The sequence below is a fragment of the Neovison vison genome, chromosome 10, assembly GCF_020171115.1.
Source record: "Neovison vison isolate M4711 chromosome 10, ASM_NN_V1, whole genome shotgun sequence".
Classification (NCBI taxonomy): domain Eukaryota; kingdom Metazoa; phylum Chordata; class Mammalia; order Carnivora; family Mustelidae; genus Neogale; species Neogale vison.
This window is the reverse complement of record NC_058100.1, coordinates 33,319,866-33,345,074: the sequence shown is the minus strand read 5'-3', so window position 1 is coordinate 33,345,074 and position 25,209 is coordinate 33,319,866. Positions and strand designations below refer to the sequence as shown.

The window sequence follows — 25,209 nt, the reverse complement described above, 5'->3', positions numbered from 1 at the left end:
CTTATTGTCATCATTTTGCCTGTGAAGTCCTTGTTTATATAGAGTGTCTCTGTAAATTTCTGTTCTGTATCTCTCTTAGGGGTCTTTCTTCTTTTATAGAACCCCCCCTTACTATTTCTTGTAGTGCTGGCTTGGTGGTCACATAATCTTTTAGACTTTGCTGGTCTTGGAATCTCTTTATCTCTCCATCCATTCTGAACATCAGCCTTGCCTGATAAAGTATTCTCGGCTGCATGTTCTTCTCATTTAATGCCCTGAATATGTCTTGCTAGCCCTTTCTGGCTTGCCAGGTTTCTGTGGACATGTCTGACATTATACTGATGGTCCTTCCTCTGTACCTAAGAAATCTCTGCCCCCAAGTGCCCTTAAGACATCTTCCTGAATTTACAATTCATGAATTTCTCAATTACTTATCTGGAGGTCTTTCTACCCTCATTGATCTTGGGGGGTATCCTCTCTGCCTAGAGGACATGAACACCTGTCCCATTCCCTAGATTAAGGAAACTCTTATTTAGGGTTTGTTCAACTGTATCTTCTAGTCCTCTTTCTCTCTCCACCCCTTCAGGGATCCCAATAATTCTGACATTGGAATGTTTCATGGTGTCATTTATTTCCCTAATTCTGTTTTCATGAATCCTAAGCTGTTTCTTCCAGGCCTCCTCCTGATCCTTCTTTTCTATCAGTTTGTCTTTTATTTTTTTTTTAAGATTTTATTTATTTGACAGAGAACACAAGTAGCACAGAGGCAGACAGAGAGAGAGAGAGAGAGAGAAGCAGGCTCTGCACTGAGCAGAGAGCCCGATGCGGGGCTCGATCCCAGGGTCCTGGGATCATGACCTGGGCCGAAGGCAGAGGCTTTAACCCGCTGAGCCACCCAGGCGCCCCTCAGTTTGTCTTTTAGATCACTAATTTGATTTTCTTATTTGCCCTAGCTGTTAGATTATTTAGATTAGAATGGATCTCATTGATAGCATTTTTAAGTTCTGCTAGATCAGCTCTCATTTCCATCCTTAGAGATTCTATGTTGCCACTCATGGTCTTCTCCAACCTAGCCATTGTCTGGATAACTGTTACCCTGAATTTTATTCCTGACATATTGTTTATGTCCATATCCAACAGTTCTGTGGCAAAGGTCACAGTCTCTGAATTTTTACTCTGTTGGGGGTTCCTCCTTCTAGTCATTTTGGTGAGAGGTGGTTGAGGGGATGCATAGCTGATTATATCAACCACAATCCAAGCAAGATGCACCCTGGAAAGTATCAGAGCGATCAGAAGTCACCACCAAAAAGAAAGAAAAAAGAAAAAAAAAGAGAGAGAAAAAGAGAAAAAACCCAGCCAAAATGAGCCCCAAAAGTAAGATTTACAAAGTACAAAAACAGAACGAACAAACAAAAAGACCAACAAAAGAAAAAGAAAAAAAGAAAACCCCAGACAAATGAATCCCAAGAATAAGATTTTTAAAGTATAAAAACAAAACAAACACACAGAAACACTGACAAAAGAATAAGATGGAAAAGCAGTTATAAACCCTCTTTGTGGGTGAGGAAGATTGTTTCAGTTCTTCCCAGGTGTATCTTGTTATCTTTTGTAAAGGACTCAACTTTCCAGAGATACAGGGAAATTAAAACTGATGTGTGTGTGTGTGTGTGTGTGTGTGTGTGTGTGTATATATATATATATATATATATATATATATGAGTAGTACTGAATAGGGGAAAAGGACTACCTTGAAGCTTATATCTATCTATCTATCTATATTTTTTTAAGAAAAAGAAACAGAAGTATATGTTTAAAAAATGTCCAAGTTAAAAAGTTACTATGGAATATGTTGTATTAAACATCTAGTTGAAATTGTAAGTAGGTAAAAAAAAAAACACAAAAATCATGAGAATGAACTTAAAAAAGACTGGAAATAGATGAAAGACCTCAATGTAAACAGGAATCCATCAAAATCCTTGAGGAGTTTGACCTCAGCCATAGCAACTTCTTCCTAGAAACATCACAAAGGCAAGGGAATCAAGGGCAAAATGAACTATTGGAACATCATCAAGATCAAAAACTTTTGCACAGCAAAGGAAACACTCAACAAAACCAAAAGACAACTGACAGAATGGGAGAAGATATTCACAAATGACATATCAGATAAAGGGCTAGTATCCAAAATCTATAAAGAACTTATCAAACTCAACACCCAAAGAACAAATAATCCAATCAGGAAATGGGCAGAGGACATGAACAGACATTTCTGCAAAGAAAACATCCAAATGGCCAACAGACACATGAAAAAGTGCTTCACATCATTCGGCATTAGGGAAATACAAATCAAAACCACAGTGAGACTATGGACTCTGAAAAACAATCTGAGGGGTTTGAAGTGGCAGGGGGGTGGGAGGTTGGGGTACCAGGTGGTGGGTATTATAGAGGGCACGGCTTGCATGGAGCACTGGGTGTGGTGAAAAAATAATGAATAATGTTTTTCTGAAAATAAATAAATTGAAAAAAAAAAAAAAACCACAGTGAGATACCACCTCACACCACCCAGAATGGCTAAAATTAATCAGGAAACGACAGGTGTTGGCAAGGATGCAGGGAAGGGGGAACCCTCTTACACTGTTGGTGGGAGGATATGTGCTATGGTGAATTCAGACTGTATCCCTGAAACAACTAATACGTTGTATGTTAATTAAAAATATGTATCTACAGCGCAAAGATAAAACGGCCAAAAAAATGCAAATTTGGTGGCCCAACCCAGGTCCATTAAACCCGAAACTGTGAGTATAGGACCTAGAAGTCTGCATTTTACTAAGTGCCTCGGGTATTTCCATGCACAGTGAATTTTGAGAACCATAGAGTAAAATTTAATAAAATGTTCAATTTTCACTTAGAAGAAAAAAATACAATGACTATTGCACAAACAGTTCAAAAAAAAAAAGAGGAGGGGACACTTAGAAGCTGGTTTTATGAAGCTAGTATTACCCTGATATTTAAAACCAAAGAAAACAACAACTAAAATAATGGAAACCCACAGACCAATAAGAAAATAGATGCAAAATTCCTTAGCAAAAATTGGCAAAGTAAATCCAGCACTAGATAAAAAGGACAATACACCATGACAAATTGGATTTAACACAGAATACAAGAATACAACGTTTCTTTAACATTTGAAAAATACTCAATATAACTCACCACATCAACAAATCAAAGAAAAAAAGTATTATGATTGTTTCAGTAGATGCAGAAAAGGCATTTCACATACTCATGACAAAAAAAAAAACTTTCACCAACATAATTACAGAAGAAAACATCTGCAACCTTATAAAAGACATCTACAAAAAACTCACAATTAATTATACACCTAATAGTGAAATAGTGAATGCCTTTTCCCTAAGATTGGAATAAGGCAAAGACACTCACTCTAATCACTTCTATTGAACCTTATACCAGATGTAGCTTGTATAATGAGATAAAGTTTTAAAAAATCATTAAAATAGAAAAAGGGAAAATTGTCTGTATTTTCAAATGACACAATTGTGTGCATAAAAAACTCCTAAGGTCCTAAAGTATCTATAAGAAAACTACTAGAGTGAATAAGTTATTTTAATTATTTTGTGATACAAAGTCAATATGCAAAAATGAACAGCATTTCTATATGGTAGCAATGAAAAACTAAGAAAAATATTTTAAACATCTCCACTTAAAATAGCATCAAGAAACATTGAAATGTTAGGGATAAATTTAAAGAAAGATATGTAAACCATCTCTTCTAAAAAGTATAAAACATTGCTGAAAAAAATTAAAGGACACTTAAACGAAAAGATACTAAATACAGGGAAACTGTCAATTCCCCTTACCATCACCATGTCGGTGTAGGCTCAGGGCAATTCCAATAAAAACCCCAGAAGGCTTTTTATATATAGACTGATAAGCTGATTAGCATGTATATGAAAATCCAAGGACATTAGAATTGTCAAAACAGTCTTTAAGATGAAGAACAAAACTGGAGAACTCATACTACTCAGTTTCAAAACATTTTTTGCCACCAACAGTGCAAGAGTTCCTTTTTCTCCACATTCTCACCAACACTCACTGTTTCTTGTGTTTTTTATTTTAGCCGCTCTGACAAGTGTGAGGTGGTATCTCATTATGGTTTTGATCTGCATATCCCTGATGATGAGTAATGTAAGCAGTTTTTCATGTGTCTGTTGACCATCTGGATTCTTCTTTGGGGAAATGTCTGTTCATTTCTCCTTCCCATTTTTTAATAGGATTATTATTTGAGGGGGGTATTGGGCTGTGCATATTCTTTATGTATTTTGGATACTAACCCTTTATCAAATATGTCCTTTGCAAATATCTTCTCCATTTCAGCAGGTTGCTTTTCAGGTTTTTTGACTGTTTCCTTTGCTGTGCAGAAGTTTTTTTTTATTTTTATGTAGTCTCAATAGAATATTTTTGCTCTTATTTCCTTTGCCCCAGGAGACATGCCAGCAACATTACTGCCTGTGCTCTGTTCTAGGATGTTTATGGTTTCAGTTCTTGCATTTAGGAAATAGACATTTCTGATGAGCACTTAGTGTTGTATGAAATTGTTGAATCACTATATTGTACACCTGAAACTAATATAACACTGTATGCTAACTATACTGGAATTAAAACAAAATAGTAATTTAAAAGAATATATATATTTCAATTTCTTAATGTATCTGTAGATAAACAATTTACTACTAAAATGAAATGGATGATCATAAATTCTATTACAATTCTATTATTCTAGGTGTATCCCCTGAGAAATAGCTTTCATGGTATGGGAATGGAAGTTTTATTACACTTTTATTACACTATGTCTGTATATTTATTTATACTTATTATTTATGTCAAAAATCCTATAGGTTCTATTATCAGAAATTATTTTAATTAGGTATCAGCTAATATTCTTATTATATCTTCCCTCTATTTTGTTGAAAACAAAGAAAAGGAAATTTTATTTGCACATGCAGCCGTTACCCAGAAGCAACCAATTACCCAATACCACATTAATGTTTCAAATTGTCCCATTGATTGAAGCCATAGAAATTTTTTTACCCCTCAGAAAACTAAATCATAATATCCTAAATAGGATATCTAGACTGGAATGTGAAAAAAGACAACTGCATAAAAGAAGATAGGAAAGGTGCTTTGTCAGGCAGATCAGTTTTGAAAACAAGTGTATAACAAAGTCAAAGATCTGGACATCTATTCCTTTTATTTTTTTCAGACATTTTCCCCCAAGAAAGTATTTACATACCATCCAGGGTTTATGTATTCTAGTTTGAAGAGTATGATAAAGGGTGATAAGGCTTAGACTCCAGATCAAGCTTGAAATAATAATAACAAAATCTTGCATTTGCATAGGAAGTTTTAGTTTATAAAACATGCTTATATTCATTATTTCAATTCACTCTTTCAGCAATCATTGAGATAAGTAAGACAAAAATACAGAACAAAAAGCCCTTAAGATGTGGCTTTAGATATTCTCTTAAAAATGTCTTAGCAGGGGTACCTGGGTGGCTCATATGGTTAATGCCTGCCTTCGGCTCAGGTCATGATCCTGAGGTCCTGGGATTGAGACAGGTGTCAGGCTTCCTGCTCAGTGGGAAGTCTGCTTCTCCATCTGACCCTGCCCCTTTCCCAGCTCATGCTTGTTATTTCTATACTTGTCTCAAATGGATAGATAAAATCTTTAAAAAAAAATTTTTTTATGTTTGGCAACAGTGCTTAAAAGATTTGTCCCTTTATTTTGTCTCCTCTATATTTAGATACTGTTATCCAATGACCTTCACATAAACAGACTTTGGAAGAAATATGTATAGTGACTTTTTTTAAAGATTTTATTTATTTATTTGACAGATAGAGATCACAAGTAGACAGAGAGGCAGGCAGAGAGAGAGGAGGAAGCAGGCTCCCCACTGAGCAGAGAGCCGAATGCGGGGCTCGATCCCAGAACCCTGAGATCATGACCTGAGCCGAAGGCAGAGGCTTAGCCCACTGAGCCACCCAGGTGCCCCTGTATACTACTTCCACATTGCAGTTCTATTTAGGCCTAAACTACATACATATATAAAAACATTCATCCACTGTGCTTCTGGGTGGCTCAGTCAGTTAAACATCTGCTTGCACCTAAGGTCATGATCTCAGGGTCCTGGGATCAAGCCCCACATCAAGCTCTCTGTTCAGCTTGGAATCTGCTTCTCCCTGTCACTCTCCCTCTGTGTGCTTTCTCAAATAAATAAATAAAATCTTTTTAAAAAGATATCCATCCACAAGTAAAGCTAACATAATAAAAAAATAGATCTTAAGATTAATTTCATCAGGTACACTTACCTCAGAATTTTCCTACTCTAGGCAGCTTTCCTCACTTCTTACTATAAGTATTAAACTATGTCTGAAAGTAAAAAGTTATCCAATATGTAAATTTGAGGATGAATATCAGTCTACATGGTAAACCTAATTTTTTTCAATAAAGTTCCCTGCCTATCATGTATGTTTATTATTACCTGTATCATGATATTCTTAACAAAGCCTTAATTTGAATATGTCATCATCTACAATACTTCCACAAGGAGGGAGTTGTGATAAGAGTATGATGGATATCTACACTCACAATTTTAAGTCCCCAAAGAAAAATGAAATGATTCAGTAATCATTTCCTTCAATCTACTCTGTACTGAGAAATACTAGTTAGAAATGGTAAGTGTTAGGAGCATTGATAGCATTACAGAAAAGCACATGTTAAAGTATAATCTATGCAATAAACGTGCACTAGACTGGCATTGATTTAATTTTTATGATTTTGTGTAAGACTATATGGCCTAGATCATCACATGCAATTTAACTCTTCAGCACCATGGCCAGCATCTACTTTGCCTATGAGCTTTTGCACAAGCTAGCAATGAATATCATAAGGTATCATTTATTTTCGGAGGTTAATGCATCCTTAGGTCAACCAATCAGCTATCCATTTAATTCCTCAATTTTCTCTACTTTCATTGAGACTGGCTTGGATGATCAGCAGCATTTTATGGTTATAGTAATATATAAAATTCATTTTGCTAATGCAATTAGCATAAACAAAAAAACAAGACTAATGCAGCTCTCTAACTCAAAAAGAAATACTTATTCTACATATATAACCTGATTTTACTGTCCATCATATGCTGGTTCACTAATTTACTAACTTTATTACTACAAGCCTCCACTGAGGCAAACTACTGTAGATTTCTAGGATCTGAAATGGGCTAAGAAGAAAAAAAAACAAGTGAAGAGACAATCTTTTATCTCAAAGAATTCATGACCATTGGGTGATATAGGCAAGGATACAGCAAGCTATAAAATTGTAATAACTCCTATAATATACATAAAATTGCTGGGAGAGAATTAGTAACTCACTTTATTTTGAGAATCAATAACTATTTTCCCAGGAGAAGTGGCACTGAAAGATGAGTCTGAATTTTGAAAAGAGATAAGCAAGAGAAGAGAAATCCAGAGAAAGCAAACTACTGAGCTAAGCTGTAGAATAGTGAAAATATACAGTGGTTGGTGTTTTAGAAGCAGTCTTATAAGACTTGAAAAGAGAATATATGGTGGGTAGACTGAGAATGTAATGAGAAGCCAGATTGGAAAAGTCTTCAAATAGCATGCTAAGGTGCACAAATCCAATAACTACGCTGGGAGTTTAGTTTACAGAGCTGGGGCAGAAATCTGTGTGGTGATTAACCAGTATCCTAAAGAGTAAACATTGAACAGATCAAGAAATCAAAAAGTCAAATTCCTGTTGGACACACCAGGAAATTTTTAGTTAGCTCAATTAGAAGTAACTTTCGATTATTTTTAGCCAGAATTTCTCCAAATTGTATTTAGTCATATGGGAAGTTTGGTCATGTGGGAAGAACTCACAGTGAATTGATTTGTGAAGCTCCAAAGTTCCTTAAAGGTAGCAACAAAAATCAACTAGAGGTAGTGGCTTTCTTAACATAATTTAATAAGAACTAGAAAGTCTCATGCCCACCAGATAGATTTCTCCTATTCAGGTGTCTTGGTTCCTAAAATGACAAAATTCATTCTTTTGTTATATTCCTCATGAACAACTTAGTGTTAACTGCTGTAAGACACATTCTCTCAATTCTTTCAATGAACAAAGCCTGCTGGAAAAGACAATGAAGTCCAATGAAGTCAATGGACTATACACTGAGAGTTAGGAAAGGAGATTACAGCAGAAGAATACCAGAGACAAACATCATATTCTGCCTAGTGTCAGCCCTGAAAATATACTTGTTATATATAATATATTAAGCAGCAAATTTCAATAAAGTTAATAAACATTTACTGAATACCTACTGTGTGTCAGGAACACTGGAATAAAATAAATCAGTAAAGCATGAATCCTTTCTTTGAAGAGTTTACACTCAATTGGGAAAAATAGATGGTAAAAAGATAATTTCAATTTAATGTGGAATGTGCTCAGATAAAGACAAAAACAGGTTTCTGTGGATACTTACTTTAATCCTGTCAGGAGGCATGGGCAATTGTTCATGGGAGAAGCAATAGTAAAACTGGTTCTTTTTTTTTTAAACATATAATTATTTGCCCCAGGGGTACAGGTCTGTGCATCATCAGGCTTATACAATTCACAGCACTCACAATAGCACAGACCCTCCCCAATGTCCATCACCCAGCCACCTATCCTTCCTCCCCCACCCCTCAGCAACCCTCAGTTTGTTTCATGAGATTAAGAGTCTCCTATGGTTTTTCTCCCTCCCCAGTCCCATCTTGTTTCATTTTTACCCCCTTCTCTGCATGAACCCTTGCCCTGTTTGTCAGGTTCCTCATATCAGAGAGATCATATGATAATTGTCTTCCTCTGATTGACTACTTTTGCTTAGCATAAAACCCTCTAGTTCCATCCATGTCGTTGTTTATGGCAAGATTTCATTTCTTTTGATGGCTGCATAGTATCTCATTGTGTATATATACCACATCTTCTTTATCTATTTATCTGTTGATGGACATCTAGGTTCTTTCCTTAGTTTGCCTATTGTGGACATTGCTTCTATAAACCTTTGGGTGCACGTGCCCCTTCAGATCACTACATTTGTATCTTTAGGGTAAATACCCAGTAGTACAATTGCTGGGTCATAGGGTAGCTCTATTTTCAACTTTTTCAGGAACCTCCATGCTGTTTTCCAGAGTGGCTGCACCAGCTTGCATTCCCACCAATAATGCAGGAGGGTTTCCCTTTCTCCGCATCCTCGCCAACACCTGTTGTTTCCTGACTGGCTAATTTTAGCCATTCTGACTGGTGTGGTTTTGATTTGTATTTCCCTGATGCCGAGTAATGTTGAACACTTTTTCATGTGTCTGTTGGCCATTTGGATGTCTTCTTTGCAGAAATGTCTGTTCATGTCTTCTGCCCATTTCTTGATTGGATTCTTTGTTCTTTGGGCATTGAGTTTGATAAGTTCTTTATTGATATTTTTTATACTAGCCCTTTATCTGGTATGTCATTTGCAAATATCTTCTCCCATTCTGTTGGTTGTCTTTTGGTTTTCTTGACTGTTTCTTTTGCGGTGCAGAAGCTTTTGATGTAAAACTGGTTCTTAAAGAGTGGTTCTTTAAAAGAATGAGAGTGGGAAGAATATTCTAAACAGAGAAAACAGCATAAGCAAATTCAGACCTGTAAAAAAAATCCTTCATATAGAGAACAATACACAGGATGTTTGGTTTTTTGTTTTTGTTTTCAATTTTCTGTATTATAAATTCCTAGATAGGTAGTTTGAATGCAGGAGATCCTGAAATGGAAAACCTCAGATTACTCTTTTTTTTTTTTTTGCCAATAATACATGTTTTGTTATGATGATCCTTACATTTGGAGTTGCAAATTTGTTGGTCAACACTTCTACTGACTCAAACTAAACACTAAACTTATTGCAAGTTTTGCATTTAATGGATAAATGATCTCCAAAAATGGGAAGGAGAAAAATCAAACAAAAAGGAGTCAATTGCATTGATTCCCATTGAGGAGAATAAAAAGTTGAATTCAGTTTTTAATAACTTATTCTAGTATACATTTACTGAATACCTCTGATATGTTAGGCACCAATCTCAGAGCTAGAAAAACAATGAAAATAAAATAGTCTGATGGCTTGAAAAACATATAGTCTAGCCAAAGAGGCAATCACAGGTGCTTGGGACAAGGCACAAAATCAAATAAAAAAATCAGTTAATTTTGAGAAATTGAAGGATTAGGAAACTTTTCATAGTGATGACATTAAAACAGAGTCTAAAGTGAGTTCATCAGTTGAACAAATACAGGAGGAAGAGGAAATTCATGGAAGTTTAAAGTGTTATTTTTATTTGGGCATTTCCCAAGTAATGTGGTATGGCTAGAGATCACTCACACAGGGTTATATATGATATGCTGAGTTTAGTTCTTCTGTAGGTAATGGAAACACATCAGTAGTTCCTAAAGAAGGATGTAATAAGTCTGTGTTTAGAAAGAAAGGTTTATCTGCAAATACGTTAGTTAGAGGTGAGAGAACCATTTAAAAGGCAGTTCTATTTGCTGAAGTTGGTTGTATTTCACTATTACACAATGATTCTTTTGCCTTCAGGACTTTGCATTTTCTATTCCCTTTGTACTGTCTGTGCTTGCATCACCTCTATGGTGATTTCAGCCTAACACTTTCCTCGGTGGTGAAAATTCATTGCACACTAGACTATAAAACCAACGAGGGTGGGGGCTGGGCCAACCTCATTCACCCTCAATTCCTATAGCCTGACACATAAAAATTCTCAATAAATGCTTGTTGAGTGGATGAATGAAATCAGAAGTCTAGAGAGAGAATCATCATGATTTGGTGATCAATTACCTGAGAGATCTGAAAATAGAAGGAATCAAAAGTGATTCTGTTAATTGAGAAAAATAATTCAGATGAGAGAATTCTTAAAGAAGAAAATGCATGTTTTGCTTGAGGCATGATGACAACTAGGAATAAAGCAGAAAGAAGGTGAGAACGAAGAAAAATTTAGAGGTAAATTTAAGGAAGTGTGTGTAATAACAGATGGCAGCATCCAGGAAATTTTTTTCAAAGGATTCACAATTTAGGAACCAGGATGGATTGAATGGTTAACTTGAAGTGTTAGAGGGTGGCCTGCACAACAATTTTACCTTGAACTGAATTTTTTACCTAATGCTCACCGTAAGGAATTTGTGTTTCTTTAGGAAAAGAGTCTGAAACACAAAGTCTAATGAATCTGGAAGGTCCAGAGTGGAATTTACTAAAAAAGGAGTTCCAAACTCCAAATGGAACAAAACTGGTCTCTATAATCATGATGTGTAATTGTAAATGGCCTGTCCATATTCAGCTAGAATTCTAGGATTTTCATGATGGAATGTGAAGCTAGACTGACAATATGAACAAGATGATTTCCTCTGTAATATTCTTTAAAATTCTATTTTAAAGAGAAAGAGAATCTGACTATTTCATCTTATGTGTAGTAGCAATGGAAAGAACTATTTACAAAAATATAAAGTCTTTCTAATAAACAATATCCAACACTAAAAGCCAGAAAAGTTAACTCCAAAATCTCAGATGACATAAATTTGCTTCTTATTCTGCTATCTAAATAAATACACAGAATAAAATTGTTTACTTAAAATTTAAATTTTGAACACTTAACCTTTTGGTAGGCTTTGGAAAGAAATTCTGAGCAGTCTTATCCTGCTTTTCAAATATAAAGTAATTGTTCTAGTCACTTGGTTGTGTCCCCATAGAATTCATATGTCGAAGCCCCAGACCCCAGTACATATTTGGAGATGGGGCCTCTAGGAAAGTGGTTAGGTTAAGTGAGGCCATGGATCATAGGCCCTGATCTGGTGAGATTGGTCTCCTTAGAAGAACAGATGCCGGAGGAACTTTCCAGAATGCTTGGTGTGTCAGCAACATGCTCTTGCCTGCTCCCCCACACCAGCCTTGGCCTGGCTATAGAGAATGGTGAAAGAAATGACTTATCATGATGTTTTAGTGGTCAAACTCAATGCCACACAGGAAGAACTGAAAAAGGCCTACAGGAAACCAGCCTTGAAGCACCATCCTGATAAGAATCCAAATGAAGGAGAGAAGTTTAAACAGATTTTTCAAGCTTATGAAGTGCTCTCTGATGCAAAGAAAAGGGAATCATATGACAAAGGAGGAGAACAGGCAATTAAAGAAAGTAGATCCGGTGGTGGTTTTGGCTCCCCCATGGACATCTTTGATATGTTTTTTGGAGGAGGAGAAACATCAGCTCTCAGTCACCTTAGAAGATTTATATAATGGCACAACAAGAAAACTAGCTCTGTAAAAGAATGTGATATGCAATAATTGTGAAAGCCAATGTGGTAAGAAAGGAACAGTTGAATGTTGTCCCAATTGCTGAGGTACTGGAATGCAAGTAAGACTTCATCAGATGGGACTTGGAATGGTTCAACAAATTCAGTCTCTGTTCATGGAGTGCCAGGGCCATGGGGAATGGATCAATCCTAAAGATAGATGTAAAAACTGCAGTGGAAGGAAGGCAGTTCGATAGAAGAAGATTCTAGAAGTTCATATTGACAAAAGCATGAAAGATGAGCAGGAGATAAAATTCCATGGTGAAGGAGACCAAGAGCCAGGACTGGAACCAGGAGATATTATCATTATTTTAAGTCAGAAGGACCACACTGTTTTCACTCAGCAAGGAAAAGACTTCTTCATGTGTGCGGACATACAGCTAGTTGAAGCACTGTGTGGCTTTCAAAGGCCAATATCTACTCTTGACAATGGAACCATTATCATCACCTCTCACACAGGTCAAATTATCAAGGATGGAAGTATCCAGTGTGTGCTAAGTGAAGGCATGCCAATTTATCGTAGACCATATAAGAAGAATTGCCTCATCATCAAATTTAAGGTAAACTTTCCTGAGAATGGCTCTCTCTCTCCTGATGAACTCTCTCTGCTGGAAAAAAAATCCTACCTGAGAGGAAGGAGGTAGAAGAGACTGATGAAATGGACCAGGTAGAACTGGTAGACTATGATCCAAATCAGGAAGGAAGGTACCATTACAATGGGGAAGCCTATGAGGGTGATGAACATCATCCTGCGGTGATGTTCAGTGTCAGACCTCTTCATGGGGCCAGTGAATAACACTGCTGGCATTTTACATGCAGTAGTGAATGAGTGAAGGACTATAATCATAGCTCACCACTTGCTATTGTTTTTGTTTTAATATTCAACTATGGTAGTGTTTTAAAAATTAAATGAAGAATAAACCAAAAAAAAAAAAAAACAAAACAGAACAACAACAAAAACCAGATGCCTGAGAAATCCCTTTCTTTCTCTCTTTTTCCACATGAATGGAAAGACCATCTGATGGTTCAGTGAAAAGTGGTTGTTTACAAGCCCGGAGGAGCCCTCATTAGGAACCAGCCTTACCTGACTTTGACCTGGGATTTCTAGCCTCTAGAACTGTGAGATAAGAAATGGCTGTTTTTTAAGTCCTCCAGCCTGTGGTATTTTGTTATGGATGTCCAAGTAGCCTAACACAGCCTGTAAGTCATAGAATTAGCACATATGCTCAAGTCCTCTGTCCAGATTTTAAGCACATGAAATAGAAAAAGACAAAAAATGATAAAATGTTCAACTAAGTATAATCAAACTCAAGGAAGAGGGTAATATTGGAGATTTCATAAAAGATTGAAGGACTGGTACAACTTTGACTAGGTAGTCAAAAGATGGTTGGGTAGAGATGGCAGAAAAAATATATAGGAAATAGCAGAAACGAGCCAGTACAACTGGGCAGAAGGCTCTTTATTTCACTGGAGAACTGGGATCTGAGTTTGGGATTAGTGCAGGAAGTAATGTTAGTTGTGGTTAGAGATAACGGCAGAGCCTAGGGTGGCTGCAGCAAGAGAAACACATCACAACTGGACTCAACTCCACCCCTGAGGCAGAAGTGGAGATTGGGTCATGCCTGGCAGGATGGAGCACATTTACTCCAAAAGCCAGGGGCAGGCTGATACCTAACTGCCCCCTAATTCAAGTAAATCCTCTGGGATAGGTGTTTTACAAGAGGGTACCTCATGAAAAGAAGGGTAGTAGCCTCAAAAAGCAGTAGCCATGGTCCAGAGTCAGAGAGCTCTTTAAAAATAGGGAAAAAAGGGAGCTAAGGAGAGGCCTAGAGTCCACAACAGGGATGGGTGCCAAAGGTTATGAAAATGTCCCCAGGATTTGTTTAGATCAGGTATGGCAAGGCCACAGGTCAGATAACTACTATTGAAAATATAGTTTATTACCTACAGTTCTCAAGAGAAAAGGACACTCTATGACTTGCCACGCCACATGAGGAAGCACTTGTGTCATTTAGGAGGCAGAAGGAGAAAAGGGAAAATTATGGACCAGAGCCCTTATTTGGGTTTTGAGGGAAGGAATGAGTGAGGCAGAGTAAGTACAATGGATAGTTTAGGATTGGTTCGTCTGAATCTGTGTGGACTCTGTGCTCTAGAGGTGGCCTATTTGTCTGGTACCTGCCCCTGGGATGATTTAGGGTAAGGAGACTACTGGGTTGGTATGTGAAATTTGAAGAAGGGTAAGATTGGATGGATGGATTCTGATTGGTGGGTTTGCATAGCTGATGTGTGCTCTTAGGCAAGATGTTTGCTGTCTCTGTGGAACTAGATAAACTTGGGATGGGCAGTCCCTACCTGGGTCCCCAAGCTGCCCTAAATGTCAAACACAGAGAATAGAAAATACGATTCATATACAAAACACTATTTAAAATATAGGATGAAAAATGAAACTGAAAGATAGTAAGGAGTCAAGAAGCAACATGAACTTGATATCTGGATCTTGAGACATTTGATTTAGCCACTTGAAATCAGATATGTAGGTAGATGATAGATTAATCGATCGGTTGATAGACAGGGTTTTTTTTTTCCTTTGGTCTTAGAGAGGCCATAGCTTTACCAAGCTGAGTTTGGGGAGAGACAGTAAGTAGTTAAGTAAAATAGAAGTAGATTCCAATAACTGCACTTTTGGAAATTTATGAAGTCATCCAGGCCTAGTTATGTTATCTTGTATATGACATTTACCAAATCATGCCCTTGTGGGGTGAAACAGTGCACCTCCAAATTTACAGTCATTATATTGAGCTATCAGCTTTCTTACCTTCCAGTCTCTGGCCCAGTAACTTTCAATTCTGAAGACAGATTTACAACAGACATGATTTTAAACCATATTCCATTAACAAGCTCTGTTTCAAATGACTTTCTTCATTTAAGTAATGCCGCTTTGTACTTGATTTGTTCAAAAGCTATTTAAAATCCCTTGACTCTTAAAGGTACTACTATGTCTTAGGCCACTCTCATTTTTGGAAACATGCAAAGGAGCAGAAATATTTCATTTTTCTTTGCTGTTTGCGTCCCCAGAGCAAGCTAATTGTGCTTCTTTAAGCAAAGTGACAATTTTTGATACAGGTTTATTTAATTTAAAAAAAAGACTTAGAACAATCAAACATGAGCATTAACAAGAAACATATGTGAGACTCCAAGTATTCTGAAAATGAATGCAAAGCAGCGTTCAATCAACATGAGGTCAGGTTTCCTGGCCTGTTTCTGCACATGCAACATCGGAGAGCGTGAGAGGTTGAGTGTAGGTGTGTGACGATTCGTGACTGGGAGTGATCTGGACATGTTGTGAAAGATCTGCGGCAGCTCCCAGCAGCCTCGAGAAGCAATCTTCTACATGTAGCAGGACACACTGCAGGATATTAACACTCTACCATTTCCAAGAGCCTCTGTTCACACCAGCTCCAGAGTAAACACCATGAAAGAAGGAGCCTCAAGCTGCTAAAAAGCACACAAAGAAACAAGGAAAAACAGTTCCAAATCTCATAAAAATGGAAAAGGTTTCAAGAACAACTGCCCGTTTGTTCAGAGAGTGCCCACAGAGCAGGAGGGTAAATAAAACTCAGTACCTGTTAGATTTATAGGCAAATAACCATTATCTACTATGTGTAGATGAGTGAATGATAATTTTATGCAAACCACAATAAGTAAATTCAAACAGTATGAACTAAGCCTGCACAGTAAGAGCAGGAAGTTCAAGGAAAGAAAAATAAGGAAAGAGTGTTTTCTGGGTGGTGTATCACCAACCTGGGAAATCCATTACAGAGCCAAAAACTGGAACAGGATTTTATAAAAACACTGGCTTAAAGCAGAGCCATTAGTCCCTTAAGACTTGTATTGTGACTTCATACCTTAAATAAAACTCGGCTCCCCACGATCTAATTACTGATTGGCTTTACATAGAGGATTATGGAGAATTAGTAAATTGAACTTTTTATACGGCAGAGTATATAGTATAAATTCCTTGGGAGCCTTCATAGTGCATTCAGTTTTTTTTTTTAACAAATCCGTGTCAAGTATCATCAATAGCCAAGCACCCTAACCAACAGAGCTTAGAATTTTACGGACTTGTGTCTGAGAGCTGCAGTTTTTTAATCAAAATAGTACTTTTATAACCTTTTTCGAAAATGGAACATTCAACTTTGGCCAAGTTTAAACTCTCTTTGAGTACTGTGAATTTTAAATTTGAAGGTGAAATCAAGGTTTTTCAGATTCAGATTTCATTGAATCCTTATCATATGTGGTTTCCTGGGTGGTGGCAGAAGACAAGAAAAAAAGCTTTTAAGGGATTATATAAGATGCCTATAAATGGATTGATTGAAATAAAGGCTCTTTTGTTGTTGTTGTTGTTCTTCTTCTTCTTCTTTTATTTGACAGAAAGATAGAGAGCACAAGTAGGTAGAGCGGCAGGCAGCAGAGGGAGAAGGGCAAGCAGGCTCTCCACCAAGCAGGGAGCCCAATGCAGGGTTCCATTCCAGGACCCTGAAATCATGACCTAAGCTGAAGGCAGCGACTAACCTACTGAACCACCCAGGTGCCCCCACCACTTTACTTCTAACAAACCATATTTTAATGAGGCATGGGTCAAAGAATCTAACATTCGTAGATTCCATTTGGAAAGCATGTGAGCATAAAAACATAAAGGAAAATTTGTTAGAGCAAGCTGAGTGTCAGTTTTGATGAAGCTAATTTTGTTTAGATTTTTCAAAAGCTCTAGTGAGGTAGAAGCATAGCATATTAAATGAGCTTGCAGAGACTTTGGGATCAGAAATAACTGGGTTTAAATCTAGGCTATGCAGGGAACAAAGGAGAGAGAATTGGAGAAAGGAAGGAAAGGAAGAAGGTTGGGAAGAAGAAAGGGAGGCAGGGAAGAAGGGAGGAAAGAGCACATGTTAGGCGGCTTCTCAGTACCCGGCACTATCAAGGTGCTTCACAGACACATTTATCTTCTGCCCTAACTGCATGATCTTGGGCAAGTAAATTTATCTCCTGGGCCTCAGATTCCTTACCTATATAAAACTCACCTCTCATAAATTCTAGGAAGATAGTCATGGCAGCATAATTTTTTTGTTTGGGGGGGTCTTTCCAAATCACATTAGAAATATAGCATCTAGACAGCAAAACCCAAAATCCAACAAAACTAGGTAACTTGGAGCAACACAAGCCTCAGCACACAAGCAGGTAGAGATAGTGTCAGAAGAGCCACTAGACTTGTGTGTCGTTGGCTTCTGTGTGGCGAAGAGCCGGGGGAAATAGCAAGCCATTTGATGGTGTTCAGAATAAGAGAACCGGAAAACAACCAACAGATAAATCTGAAAAGTACAAGTCAGTTTGAGAGGAGTGGCAGAAGTTGAGAAAGGCATCAATTACTCCAGGAACATGTGAGTAAGAAGCGCATGCTGGAAGCCTGGGGGCGCTCGGTCAGTAAGCGTCTGCCTTCTGCTCAGGTCATGATCTCAGTGTCCTGGGATCCAACCCCGCATTGGGCTCCCTGCTCAGCAAGGAGCCTGTTTTCTCCCTCTCTCTCTCTCTCTGCCTCTCTCCTTGCTTTTTCTCTCTCTGTCTTTCTCTTTCTCTCAAGTAAATAAAATCTTAAAAAAGAAAAAAAGGTGACACAGTTTACTGTCTGGGAACTCTCAAACCTCACCCCACAGGGCACAGGGCTCCACACTGAGGAGAAATTATTGGGACTCGAAGGATTTGGCAAGAAAGCAACAAGAGAGGTAAAGGAAAGAAGATACAGGTAAAAGTGGAGAAGTCAAACAGAGCTCGGAAATCTCAGAAAGCAAAGTGCAATATTTTTTAACATTGATGCTACTGCAGAAGAGCAAAGTCTATGAAGTAAGAAACACTACTACTTTCTAAACATTCAGGAAAACTAATATCAAAGATAATAAATTAAAATAAGTATATCGAGATTGAATCCCAAGCAATCACACTAGAAAGACATGAAAAAGAGAGAGATCAAAACAGCAAGTTATTATTTCAAAAGAACCCCAACTATATTAATGGCATAAAACATGAGCTAACACAAATCAAAATGAGAAAAGTCAGAAATAAGCTGATGAAATTAAAAAAGAGAATTAGAAGTTTAAAACCCTTTACAAATGTAATCTATTGTAGAACACGAGTAATAAATGTGAGAAGTAATGTATTAATAACAGAAAATCAAAAGGAGGAAAACATCAAATTACAAGGTGAAGAAAGAGATTCAAAAGAACTCAAGAAAAAATGACAAATTTTGAAGATAGGCAATGAAGAGATGAGTCCCTGAAAATGAAAACCCAAGAAAGAGAACAAAACAAATCTCTAAAACTATAATTCAAGATAATGTTCCAGATATTTTTTTTCTTTTTTTTTCCAGATATTTCTTAAAAAGAATGTGAAACTACATACTGAAAGAGCACACCATGTAACTGACTCTACCCTACAGAGTATCCGACATAAACATGTTGGAGTAAAATTATTGAACTTTGTAGAAAAGAAAAAAAATCTTTGGCCTTTTAGGCAAAAAGACATGTGACTTCTAAAGGAAGGAAAATTAGATTAACACATTTTCACAACCCTTCATGCCAGAAGAAAATAGAGCAACATATTGAAAATATTGAAGGAAAGAAAATGTGAGCCAAGGATTGTAAATCCAGTAATACTGAACTTCTAGTAAAAAGCACGGACAACTGTTATCAACAGGCAAAGCCTCAAGGAATATTGTTCCCATGAGCACTTTCTAAGAAATATACTTGAGAATAGGTTTCAGACAACCAGAGTGACTAGAGAACCATTGAACAAACACGAGTAGCATCAGGCAGCCACGGTTACTGACATCAGGAAGACATGACCACAGGTCCATATCGTTGGCAAGATGACAAACAGTGCCGTGTTCCCTGAGTAAATAGTACAACACTGTTTATCATCTTGCCAAAGATAGAAACTTAGGATATCTTTCCATACCAAAAAGTAAGACGGTGCTTAAAAATGATGGGAATCCATTGGAAAAAATATGGGAACCAAGTTGAAGAATTTCTCACTGGCCAAATCTGGAACAACTCAAGCAACAAAAATTGACAGTAATGGGCTGAGACGTATAGAATAAAAGCGACCCATGGAGGATTAATGAGTGCACGTGTGATGAGCACCGGGTGTTGTGGGCAAGTGTCAGATCACTACAGTGTACACCTGAAACTGATATTACACTGTATCTTACTTAAATGGACCTTAATAAAAATTTTTAAAAAATTAAAAATCTTTAAAAATCTTTTTTTTCCAGTGTTCCAAGATTCATTGTTTATGCCCCACACCCAGTACTCCATGTAATACGTGCCCTCCTTGATACCCACCACCAGGCTCACCCAACCCCCCACCCCTCTCCCCTCCAAAACCCTGTTTGTTTCTCAGAGTCCACAGTCTCTCATGCTTTGTCTCCCCCTCTGATTTCCCCCAATTCACTTTTCTTTTTCTTCTCCTAAGGTCCTCCATGTTATTCCTTATGCTCCACAAGTAAATGAAACCATGTGATAATTGACTCTCTCTCCTTGACTTATTTCACTCAGCATAATCTCCACCAGTGCCATCCATGTTATACAAAAGATGGGTATTCATCCTTTCTGATGGAGGCATAATCTTCTTTATCCATTTGTCTGTTAAACGGCATCTTGCCTCTTTCCACAGTTTGGCAACCGTGGCCATTGTTGTTATGAACATTGGGGTACATATGGCCCTTCTTTTCACTACATCTGTACCTTTGGGGTAAATACCCAGTAGAGCAATTGCAGGGTCATAGGGAAGCTCTATTTTTAATTTCTTAAGGAATCTCCACACTGTTCTCCAAAGTGGCTGCACCAGCTTGCATTCCCACCAGCAGTGTAAGAGGGTTCCCCTTTCTCCACATCCTCTCCAACACTTATGGTTTACTGTCTTGTTGATTTTGGCCATACTAACTGGCATAAGGTGATATCTCAATATGGCTTTGATTTCTGTTCATGTCTTCTACCCATTTTTTGTCATGATTACCTGTTTTTTGAGTGTTGAGTTTGAGGAGTTCTTTATAGATCTTGGATATCAACCCTTTGTCTGTGGTGTCATTTGCAAATATCTTCTCCCATTCCGTGGATTGCCTCTTTGTTTTGTGACTATTTCCTTTGCTGTGCAGAAGCTTTTGATCTTGATGAAGTCCCAAAAGTTCATATTCACTTTTGTTTCCTTTGCCTTTGGGGACATGTCTTGAAAGAGGTTGCTGTGGCCAATGTCGAAGAGGTTACTGCCTATGTTCTCCTCTAGGATTTTGATGGATTCCTGTCTCACATTGAGGTCTTTTATCCATTTCTAGTTTATCTTTGTGTATGGTTAAGAGAATGGTTGCATTTCATTCTTCTGTACATAGCTGTCCAATTTTCCCAGTACCATTTATTGAAAAGACTATCTTTTTTCCAGTGGATATTTTTTCCTTCTTTGTCGAAGATTATTTGACCATAGGATTGGGGGTCCATATCTGGACTCTCTACTCTGTTCCACTGGTCTATGTGTCTGTTTTTGTGCCAGTAACATGCTATCTTGGTGATCACAGCTTTGTAGTAAACTTGAAATCAGGCAACATGATGCCCCCTGCTTTGTTTTTCTTTCTCAACATTTCCTTAGCAACTCGGGGTCTTTTCTGGCTCCATACATATTTTAGGATTGTTTGTTCCAGCATTTTGAAAAATGTCAGTGGAATTTTGATCAGAATGGTATTGAAAGTATAGATTGCTCTGGGTAGTACAGATATTTTAACAAAGTTTATTCTTCCAATCCAAGAGATGGATGAATGGTCATCCATCTTTTTGTGTCTTCTTCAATTTCTTTCATGAGTGTTCTGTAGTTCCTCGAGTATAGATCCTATACCTCTTTAGGTAGGTTTATTCCAAGGTATCTTATGGTTCTTGGTGTTACGGTAAATGGAATCGATTCTCTAATTTCCCTTTCTATATTTTCATTGTTAGTGTATAAGAAAGCAAAAATCTTTTAAAAAATTAAATACTCATCCCCCTTTTCTCCATGTAACTACATAGAATTTTTTATACAATGAAACAAATTTAACTTTTCAGCCAGAAGAAACCAATAGAAGAGAAACAAAATAAATGTATACTAAGGTAGAAGTAAATAAAAGACAATCACCCAATATTATCTTCTTGACTATTGTCTCCATGAGGGAATAGTATTATTTATGAGAAAAAAAATGCAGAAGCCCTATTTCTTTAGTTTTCCCTCTAATGGCCTACATGCAAAAAATTAAATGCAGAACCTACTACTTTATGACAAAGTACCAGTAAGTTTCAGTTTATTTGGTGATTTCTTTCTTTGTCTATACGTAGTCATTCAAAACTCATTTACTGAGCACTTCCTACAGGTTGTTTAGTTTTTTTCTTTGCTCTAGGTAAATTGACCAGTAAAATGAAAAAGTAGAATAAGTGTTCCTTAGCTGATATTTGACTTTCCAGTTCAGGTTTTTCATATTTGTTCCATTCTAATGATATTATAAACTCCAATGTATAGGCAACAGAATAACCTTAGAACCAATCCTGGCCCCAGATCTCAAAGTCTATAAGCAAAAGGTATTCTGGTAATCACGATAATATTTTAACAAAGTAAAATAAAACCAATCTTGCTAAAAATATTTAAGTTGTTCATGTTTCCTTAGTTCAGATGGAGGAATATTCACCAGCCTGTACACTTGGTTATGGTGGAGATTATTTCATAGAGTTCAAGGAGGATAAGACAGAGCAGAGACTAAACTCAGGTCCCCTCAACCCTGACTACAAAGCCAAGTATTCTTCAGCTGCCTCCACAAAAGGAAAGAAAGAAAGAAAGAAAGAATACACACACACACACACACACACACACACCCAACAACCACCACCTAAAACTCCATGTCCAGACCAAACCAGTCTGCTCCAAGGTGGACCCCAGTGCTGAACTTTCACTAACCTATTCCCTCATTATAATAGTAAATATCACACCCAAGCCCCAAGGACCTGGATTGATATCAAGGAAGTGACTGAAAGAGAATATACATCCCCAAGCCAAAGGAGGACAATTTAGAGAAGTGGACAAGCAACGTTTTCTTTACTTTGTTTTTACTTTTGTTTTGTTGATAGCATACTAGCACCTTTTATTCAGAGAATGTTGGCATCCTCGACTGACCCATTTGGAAAGAAAAAGAAGTTCACATGGTTATTGGGGGGGCGTTGCACAGGAAGATTGATTTGAGAGAAATGTTTTACAAGTTGTCAAGTTTGGAACAGGAGCCTCTTATTTTTCACCTCTCCCTTTTTGAAGGAAACAAATCGGGCAACGTGGATAAGGTGTTGAAGGTGAGATAACACGAAATGGGTTTTACATATGTTTTGTCACTAACACACAGGAAAGTTTGACTTCATTGCAACCATTCTCAGGTTATTGATATATATCTATTCTCCCACTTGATATAGCAAAGACTACATTGGAGAGAGATGGATTTGGTAAGAAATGCCCCAAATCAGATTTAATTCTGTTTCTCATGTGCAGTGACTTTTATGACATATGTGCTGTCTACACATAAAAAGAAAGGAAGGAAGGAAGGAAAGAAGGGAGAATGGTAGGAAGAGGTGGGGGGAAAGAGAAGGGAGAGGAAATGAAAGAAAAGGAAAATTAAAATTCAAAGTTTTAAAGTCAAATAACGTGATTTAATTTCAGTCCCTTCTTGTGGGATTATGTCACACATTAGAACATAATATATTTCAAGCCTAGAAGCACAAATTCATTTCACATCCAACTTCAAAGTTATTATTGCTAACTGGTTGTTGCTAGGAACTGATTTGGAATGAACTGACAGTTCTGGTTCTGTTCTTAATGACCCGGAGGGTATGTCACACTTAGGTTATGGCAACGCCTTTCTTAAAGAGGTGAAGAAGAGAGCACTCCTTGGTGACCTAACAGCTTCCAACTCATTTCAGCAGAGGTGTTTGGTAGTAGTTGTCACATGTTTTCCAGGACTAAAAATCTAAGACTTCAGAGGAAACATCTGGTTGCTAATATAGCCATTGCCTGAATTTACCATATCCAGACTACTACATTAGCTCTGAATTGTGCCTGGAACACATAATATGTAGCAAACAAACATGTACTGAATGAGAGATTGGATTCACTTAACACCAATTCAAATGAAACTTCATTGTGAGAGACTATGAATTGAAGCAATAAATCAAAAAGAAATAGTGTGGCATCTTCTTGCAAGAACAAAATTAATAGGTAAGGTGGTTTAAAATAACAGGACCCTTAAGAAAAGAAAAACTTGATGTGGGATATAGGTGTGTGGGAAATAGGACTGAGACCCCCAATTACTTGCTCTTTGATTGCCTATTCATAGGTTTTGAACTCCTTTAAAGTAGGTCTGTATTTCATTCTCTTTATAGCCTCAATTCTTAGATGAATGCCTTATGCGGGATATGCGTTAGATGTCTGACTAGTGATTCCATAGTCAATCTTGATTTCTACAGAGATACATCATAGCTCAACTGTAGAATGTGGTACTTTGAATATCATTCATACCTCCTGTGTATCCCTACTGGGTTTAGATACAATTCTTCAAGTCAGAAACTATGCCTATTCACTTTTTGCATCCTCAAGTCTAAAGCAACACCTGCTGGTAAATTTTGGTTAAATTAATAAATATAACTAATCTGGATGAATAAACTTAGAATTTCTTGCCTCCCTCACCATGCCATGTGCACCTTTCCAAAAGCATAACAATAATTATGCTCTCTTGCTAAGAAATTCCAATTGAACGTGAAGGTATATATTTGTATATGCAAATTCACAAACACAAGAGTTTTGTGTGTGAATGAATGTTTATGGATACATGTACCGCTAACTATGCACATCTTCCCCTGATATGTATTGAGTTTTCACTTGACTGCTTGTCTTTAAGACTCACCAGCTTGACCCACAACACAGGTATTTTCTCAAAGTATGGTTCAGGCTGTAAGAGAAGCCAAGGAAGAAGAAAAGCTCAGAGATTCATTATTGTCCTTGTGGGTCACCTACCTCCTTGTCCTGATCCTTGGAGCAACCCAGTGATGTCATAGTTGATGTCTGATGTCATACTAGTTGAAAACAGAGGTTACCACTATCAGGAAGAAGATGTATTTTAATGGGCCCTTTTGACTGAAATCCCCTTTACTTTAAGATGTGCATTGTGAACTCAAGTTAATTTGAAAAGTGAGAAGATGACTGCATTAATAGCCAGTGGATGTGGACTCTTTGGACCACAATGGCCATTTGATGATATCCCAAAGGCAGTCACAAGGTAAGAAATGATTTTCTATAGAATCTTGAAGCCTATCAAGACATTTAAATGCAATTTTTTTGGAAAATAAAAATGTAATTCTTACAACTCTGTTCTATATTGCTGTGTGGTAGTGTAAAGTAATTAATATAACCAAACGTAATAAATTTCAACATGACTTTCTTATATTCAAACAGTTCTGTGGCTCCCCATGCCTGCAGAAAATATCTAAATATCATATTCTCTTATACCGGACTTTCCATGATCTTTCCCTGCTGGATTTTCCAAAGTTATTTTTGCTGCTCTTACTCAAACCTAATTCTCCAAACATCTCAAACTACTTGCAGTTACTTAAATATACCATGGTGTTTCAAGATTTTGTCTTTTTATGTACTATTGACTTTTCCTAGAATATCCCTATTATGTTCTTCTTTTTTTTTTTTTTAAGATT

The 25,209-nt window shown here is 37.1% G+C and overlaps 1 pseudogene; it reads left to right on the top strand.

Annotated features, from left to right (window-relative positions):
• The first annotated feature begins 12,026 nt into the window (after nucleotides 1-12,026).
• LOC122917956 lies at nucleotides 12,027-13,198 on the top strand (annotated as a pseudogene).
• The last annotated feature ends 12,011 nt before the right edge of the window (nucleotides 13,199-25,209 follow it).